Here is an 8,243-nt window from a genome sequence, read left to right as displayed (position 1 = left end):
AACTAAATTGTTCTCATAATATATATTAAAAAATAAGATATGGAGTATTTGTATTTTTTTCATTATTTATGTGCAGCCTTTGCCCAATGACTGCATATTCTATAGCACTGCTTGGGTCTGTTATTCTGGGGAGGGGGTTTAAAGGGGTAACTTTATTCTGTTTGCCAGGGGCCAGGTACCATGGTGTTTTACTATGTAAATTGTGAATTAAATTAGAATTTGCCACGGGGACTATACATGTAGATCTGCCCATGTATGAGGTCTTTTCCCATCCCCCATAAGCAATCAACAGTATTCACCTTTGTATTACACATGTTTCACTTGTAATTTAAACACTCATTAAAATTGACTTTTATTTTTATTCAACACATGCAGAATGATTAAGATTAAGGAGAGGGGGAGGGTTAGCATATCTATTCATTCACAAAATAAATTCTAAACGCTCATTTCTCATTACCGAGAAAGGAAGAGAGTGTGTAAATCCTACAACAAGGCGATCAAAAGCCATTTTTGGTTCACATCAATATATTGAATTTAAATAAGTCTGAATTCTCCTATGTGAGAGACTCTCTCTCCCGCCCATTTACATACCATCCCCTTTCCACTTCTCAAACAAAATTTTATATATATATATAAACAATTATATTTGGTTCATTTGTTTTATTAATTCAAGAAGATATTAAAAGGGACTTTCTGAAAAAAATTCTGTGACAACATTTAAACCTGACATATGCATGCAAACTCAAAATTGCAATTTCTTTTTATGATGTCAATGTGTTTATTGTATAACTTCTTAGTTCTGGTCCTCTTCTCTCTTCAAAAACACAGTCTTCCTGTTTCTAAAGTTCAGGTTTTTCTTTCCATCATTTCATCTTGTATATGACACCAGGATAAGGGTGCGGGTAAATGATCACCAATAAGAACATCATTGTAAATCTCAAGACAAAGCAGGTACCAGCTAAAATGAAAATTATATATATTTCAGTAAGTTTAACTTGTTATCAAAATGGCTGAAAGACTGAAATGGAGGATTTTCTACAATTTGATATTCAATGGAATTTATTTATCTTAATAAACATTTCATTATGTTTAGATGTGCATTTAATTTTGCACAAATTCAAATACAGCTTTTCAGTTTGATCGATTTGAAATTATTCGCATCCTCACCCCTGATATGTGCATGATATTAGTTTAATTGCACCCCTTTATTTTACCCGGCCTGACCTTAAAAATGCACACACCTCTCTCTCTATCTCTCCTCTCTCTCTCTCTCTCTCTCACACACACAACTGATTTGATTGATTGATATTACATAATGCTGGTGCAGTCAGTGTGAATTAAAACATACCATGTATTTTTTATTTGTTGATGAGCAATATTCAAAATTGTAGATTTATAAATAACATAGGTTAATATCAATCATTTTAAAACATTAAATGAAACCATTCGTTCTTGAAAATACTTTTTCTAATTGAATTGTCTCATAGAATAATCAGATTGGTCATTATTTCAATGATAAATTATTGAACTTGTACATGTATGTTATTTACTTACATTTTCTTCCAGCCTTTTTTTTTTCAAATCAGTGTGACACTTTTCAAATTACTCTGCAAATAACAAAATATAATTATGAGAAGTCATACAATTTAATTTACATGCATATAAGGACATGTCAACAGTAATTTGAACATTTTTGTGAAAGGTCCACATAATATATTATGCATGGATGGGTAAAATGACCAACACTTCAAATTTTATTTGAAAGTTACATATGCACATTCTACACAAACAATACCATATATGACCATGAATGTAGATTCCTCATTTAGAGAAAATCAGATGGAGACATGCAGTCATTTGATTATTATTATTTGGGGTTTTTTATTAGCAATAGTATAGCATCATAAGTATTAACCCAGGTGATTTCAAGATTTCAAACAGTGTTATGGACGTAGTAATATACTGAATTCTAAAAACAAACTAGTAATAATTAAGAATTAATGTGCATAAACATCTTAATATATCAACTGGATGAATGTGTAAACAATATAAATGAACTGTCATGGAAGAACTTTGAACACAGTAGAAAGGTGTTATTGATCAGCTGTTCATCAATTTCCAGAAAATGAAATCAGCATCTTTTAGCCTGCACTGTACTGATTTTCAGAAAATCAAATCAGCTGTTTTCACACAGTCTTTGTATTGTTTACTTACAAATTGAAATAAAAACAAACAGCTGTGTAAAGCTAAATATTGTCAGTACAGGTACTATGAACTGATTCGTGTCGATTGGTGAAAATGATCAACAATTTAACGGACTGGCAATAAAGCTACATGTACAATGTACATTGTATAGGCCTAAATGTAAACAATGCAGTCTCTCCTCATGTTTTGAAAAAAACAACACATTAAGTCGATCAGAAATGCATCAACAGTATAAAATCACAATAAAATAGTTATTGAGCTATCTGGTATATTACAAATACACTGTATATCTAATCTACATACCTGATAAATCATCAAAAGATCGCCATCATCGGGAATACCAGCTACACGTGTTTACATCGTCTGACGAGCGCTTTTGGGACGCAGATTCACACCCATACGACAGATGCGTTATGGAAATTCTTCGTATATTCTGATTGTTGTAAACTTATAAAAACACACATGAGTGATTCGTAGTTATATTTTGCTTATGAAGTATTAAATCAGCCGTATTTTATGCTTAAACTGCTGTTTTCGATATATATTCTATATATGATAATACAGAGGCGGGGCGTTTATTATGACGTCATAACTCATTATCCCTTCATTAGCATATTAAAACGATGTGTTGCCTTATCTGTCCTGCGAACAAGGTAGGATTTATCAGTACTTCCCCTAGATATTGTTTTATATTATTTAATATTGTTGGATGGAACGGAAACGAAGTGAAATTCCTCGGCTTCGATTTTGTTTACTTGTTTACATTTGTTTTTCCTGTAATATTGTGTTCAAACATCAGTTTGGTGACTCAGTCAGGCAAAGTAATTGTTCTACGTTTCGCTAGTTTTGATCACAAAGAGCATTGAGGCTCATTGTAGCTTCTTACAGGTCTCATATCGCGATAATTTTAGATCGCATTTCCTCTATGTTCAAAGTACACAATGAAAAGTCCATGGCCAAACACTGTATGTGCTAGCACTACAAAGATTACTTTGACGATCTGGAATGATAATATGATGATTATAGACAATATTGTAATGTTGTTTAAGTAAATCGAAATGTGTTATTTTATTCAGCCTTCTGTTATGAAGATCTAATTAATTTTATTAAAATATTTAAGACAAAATTAAAGTGTGTTCAAACTGAATTTCCACACATTTTAAAGAATAAAGATTATGCCTGTTGTAATATCACTGAAATTGAAACCGCCATTAACAAGCCCAATAATAGAGTAATGTTTCATTTTCATGTTATCTTTAACACAATAGCTAGCTATTTATGACACATTATTCATTTTCAGGGTTACTTAGGCAGTAGATGGTCCATTGAAAACACTTGTTGGGATGTTGATAAAAAGTAGGTACTATATAAATATTTCTTTTACTCACTAACTTCAACTTCATGTATAGTTTGTTGTTTTAAAATATAATTTTGATCATGATACTAATGTAACCTATTATAATAATTTGCATTGATATCTAATCTATTGAAATGAAATTTGAAATTGATATATATTCATCATTTCAGGTATTGGTTTTCTGATCAACTGGACTACTAAGAGAAGAACATGTAGTATGCAAGAAGAATTGTCAATTTCCATAAATTCCACATTATGACTGAAAAATACTAAAAATCAGAAAACACTAGTCTTGTTGAACAGTTTGTCACAGAAAAGCAATCTCTATAGTATTTATAAAGTTGATTAATTATTAAAATAAATTCTTGATTATATTGATATATTGTTTCTTCTTGCTTTCTTTAATTAGTACTAAAATATCAATTATAATACAAGTAAACCTGATTATACATTAAACGAATTTATTCACCAGCTTAGTAACATAAATTATTATGATACATAAATGTGTAAATTACAAAAGTCATCACTTCCATCCCCCCCCCCCCCCCCCCCCAAATAAAGGCAACTGATGAAGTTATTTTTTTCCAATTTCAACAATTTCGTAATGATGATTGGTGTGAATAGAAACAACATTATTTTAATGAAATTCACAGCGTTTAATTATTTTAAGAATTAAAATTAAAATCATGATCTTAGTCAGTGTTGCGTTTGAATTTCACGCAAATGACGCTGAAAGTGAAATGGATCAGATAAAATGCAGTAGTGCAAGGGCATACACATGCCCAAATATATTGAAAATTTGCATGTCTTACCATTGTATCCCCATTATATCAAAAAGTGCTGGGAGCTGTATGAAATCGCTACGCATTTGATATAAATAAGCGTTAATTGCGGGAAATCCCTGTAAATTGCTGTTCATACACTGTTTATATTGAATTTAATAATTGTTCATACTTGAATATTTTAAGCTCCCAGCACTTTTCGAAATTTTGAAGGTTCATTTTACAAGTTAGAAACAGAAATAACTATATTTGTTTATGTAATGCCCTTGCACTTTGCATTTTTTCGTATTATTCCTGGTTCATCTATTTTTAGCAGTATCACGTGACAGGGTAATCCCAAGAGACTCAAAAATTGCTCATGCGATAACAAATTATTTAATTTGTATAATCGAGAAAATATCACTTTGTTTAACAATTTTTTGGAGTAGAATACCAAGATTGTTCAAAGGCTAACATTTCATGTGATAAATATCGCTATTTTTTTAAGGACGCCCTTTACATAGCTGAGTATATCTCTCATCCACGAATTAACATTCTCCACGAATAATATATTAGGGTTATAAAGTCATAGTTCGTTTTGTAGGTATACGAAAATACACGAAATTACGTCCCGCGAACCTATAAAGTTTCAGCAATAATCGAAAATTGGCCCCAACAAAAATTAATGATTCCACAGTATTTGGACCCTAAATGAATGAAATTGGTTACCATGGCAACCAAGGTAATAGGCATTATATTGATGGTGGGTAATATCATATCTTAGAAGTATCAATCACCAGAGAAAGTTTATGAAAATCTTAGATGGTGTGTGGCATGACCCTATAGTAATATTTTGGTCTTTACAGAGAATTGATGTGAACAAATACGTCGCTATACAAAATTAATAAAGAGAACAAATGCCAAAACGCCTTTGACAACGAACTCTTTACAATTTTAATACATGTTTTCAAAACATTATCAAAGTAGATACAATAGGCAGACACTTATGCTACCATTTAAACATTTTTACATGTACATCATAGTGCGTGCGAGCAATCTTTTTTTTAATGAGGCTATAGAGTATATCAATTAATGACATTGTCAAATAAATAATTATTAAGCAAGATTTAATTTTTATTTAATAATGATATATGAATAATTTTTGGCGATCAGATTAAACATACTCCCAGAGAGAGTGAACAAAATATCCGTTAATGTGAAAACATGCATCACTGTTAGTTATGTTTAGAATATAGTTTAAAGTCGACATATCTGAGATCACTTAACTACTAGCTACTTATAAAAAAAAGTATAAAAATGGTAGTACTTGTTGCATCGACTCATATTAAATTGAGGAAATAATAATTGTATTTATGTGAAGCATAAAGCCATTTATACAATCTCATAATAAATTGGGTTTTTTTTTATCAATTTTCGGACTAGTCATGTGTACCGTATTCGATTCATATTTTTTTACCACGTGGTCTTTGTTTACCACATTTTTTGAAGGGCAAAAAATTCAATAAGTTGTTTTGAATTCGTTAGCGTATTGTCGTCGTTTTAAATTAAGCATTTTGATTGACACGGCATGCTTTCCCTTTGTGAGCAGCTCAATCAGTATAAGTACGGAATGAATTTCGTCAACTAGTGAAACTGTACTGACCTATAACGCTATGGCTACTCTCGCGACCCTTCCATGCAATGACGTGTGAATAGAAACCTAAATTTGAACTGTGGCGAAGTACAAATAAGTAATAGTGGACACGTTTGGGTTCTTTGGGGAGGATTCGCGTGCTTGGCACGTCTTACGTAATAGAACAGCGCCCAGATGTTGTCATTATTCAAGCCGTGTCTAATGATTTGTGCAAACCAGAAAAGACTTTGGACTTGATTTTTAGATGTTTAATTGAATTTGTGGTCGATATACGCTATGGAAAATCTGTAGAATCAGTGGTAATTTTACAAACTTTGCACTGAATTGCTCCGTTAAATCCCACTTGGGGCACTTGTCTCTAACCTGCTGGTTTTCGACAAGTATGTGGCATGTTTTTAATATAGAGTAGTACCATCTTTTTGCCATTCCTTAGTCATATGTTTTTTATTGTGTATGTACAATTTTTATATTAATGATACTGTCTCTTTTTGGTTGTTTTATTTTTCATTGTGACAGGTGTAACATACAGTTTGATAGCGGACAATACAGCAACATTTACATTGGCATCTGTAATAAAATGCTCTCTTCAAATCAACACGTTGATAATATTGTATTTCAAATTCGCAAAAAACAGAGCTTCGTAGACTCTAGTTGAAAAAATTAATATAGGTCATATCAGAGAAACATGGACGATGATATAATAGTAATAAGTAGTTTTACCGTTGATGTGAGACTATCAAGGTCGTTACTTGTAGGGCCTGAATTGCAGATTGTTTTGATGGTTTTTCCTCCATCAAGGGCCGTTGCAAATGTATTCACCAACGACGACTTTCCTGCACCACCTTCGCCGACCAGGATAATATTAATGAATGGTACGACATTCGTTATTTCAGAAGTCAAGCTGCTAAACAAGTCTTTATATTCAGTAACAACCTATATGTTTTGAATGAAAGAGAGGATAGATTAGAAATGATAATAAGGAAAGAAAAATTAAACACATCAATCTAGATGGCTTTTTATATATGGAAATATAAATCACCGTCAAATCTAGCTTTGGAGGATAACCTCTCGAAGCAGCTAGGGCGGATCCTTCTAAAAACAAAATGTTGATTTTATTATTACAAGCAACAATCACAATAATATACACATATTTCCGTTTTATTTTGACAATATACTCCTACTAACAGGAATAAAAAAATATAATATGTTATTTATATTTTAAGTATTTAACAGCTTCTAGGAAAATTTTGCAGGTATATGCTCCCCAGTTTTGTTTTTGTGAACAATAAAGTTTACATTTTGTCACTACCCTGAAAACAGATTGCCATAACCAATGTCACCTTAACGACCAAAGATCATCGTTATCAACTAACATTGACGTCATCTCTCTCTTTCTCTCTTTCTCTTTATTTCTCTCTCTCTGCTTGTATGTGTGAAAACCTAGTAATAAGGAAGATATTGCGTTCAATATTTGACTAAATATATTGAAATCAATCATCTGTTAGAGTAATTAATTACAAGTTTTCATTTATCTATCTTTCTATTTCTGCGAAAAAAGGTGCATTGTGTTATTTTACTAAACATGCATCTACTGAAAGTGTAGGTCCTGTATTGTGAAAACGGCGAACCGAAGACGTATACTGAGGCCATAAGAGGGAAACTTTCACACAGAAATAAACAGGACAGGTGTAGAAATCTTCTTAAGAACTGTAACTGTACAATTTGGGAGATTTCTATATAAGCAACCACAAAACGTGTACGTGAACATAAAAAAAGTTAAAATTGTGAGCCCCGGACCAAAAATGGGTCATAAAAAGGGTTTATTAAAGGAATGAATTCAATATTTATTAGTTTTATAAGATATAAAATGGTTTGGTGCAGTTTACGCTTTATAAACCGCGAAGCGGTTTATTAATAAGCGTAAACTGTTCCAAACCATTTTATATCGTATAAAACTAATAAATATTGAATGCATTCCTTATAATTCAATTTTTTGCTATCAACTGTTGATGAAAACGGTCATTTGATATATAAAATGACATCACATTGTGCAAAATTCAAACGTAACGTCAGGCGGATTGATACGTTTTTGACGTTATTATTACTATCACGTAGGCAACATTTTTTATACGATATAAAATAATTTTTTAACCAATCAGAAAGCGTGTAACAACCAGAATTTAATTATTGTTCAATGAAAAAAAAAGGGGGAAAATGTTTTTAAAAATTCTCCTCAGTATACTACAATGCACAGATATTCTTGATA

General features: G+C 31.6%; 1 long non-coding RNA gene across 1 annotated transcript; it reads right to left on the bottom strand.

Annotated features, from left to right (window-relative positions):
• Nucleotides 1-345: 345 nt before the first annotated feature.
• On the bottom strand, nucleotides 346-2,736 carry LOC136273716 (uncharacterized). Its single transcript, XR_010711944.1, has 3 exons — nucleotides 2,509-2,736; nucleotides 1,555-1,607; nucleotides 346-958 (listed from the first exon to the last, which is right to left on the bottom strand). It is a non-coding gene; the product is annotated as an uncharacterized lncRNA (long non-coding RNA).
• Between the last annotated feature and the right edge of the window lie 5,507 nt (nucleotides 2,737-8,243).

Source organism: Magallana gigas, chromosome 1, assembly GCF_963853765.1.
Source record: "Magallana gigas chromosome 1, xbMagGiga1.1, whole genome shotgun sequence".
In the NCBI taxonomy this organism is placed as follows: domain Eukaryota; kingdom Metazoa; phylum Mollusca; class Bivalvia; order Ostreida; family Ostreidae; genus Magallana; species Magallana gigas.
Note: the sequence above shows the minus strand (reverse complement) of the source record. Positions and strands in the feature narration are given on the sequence as shown.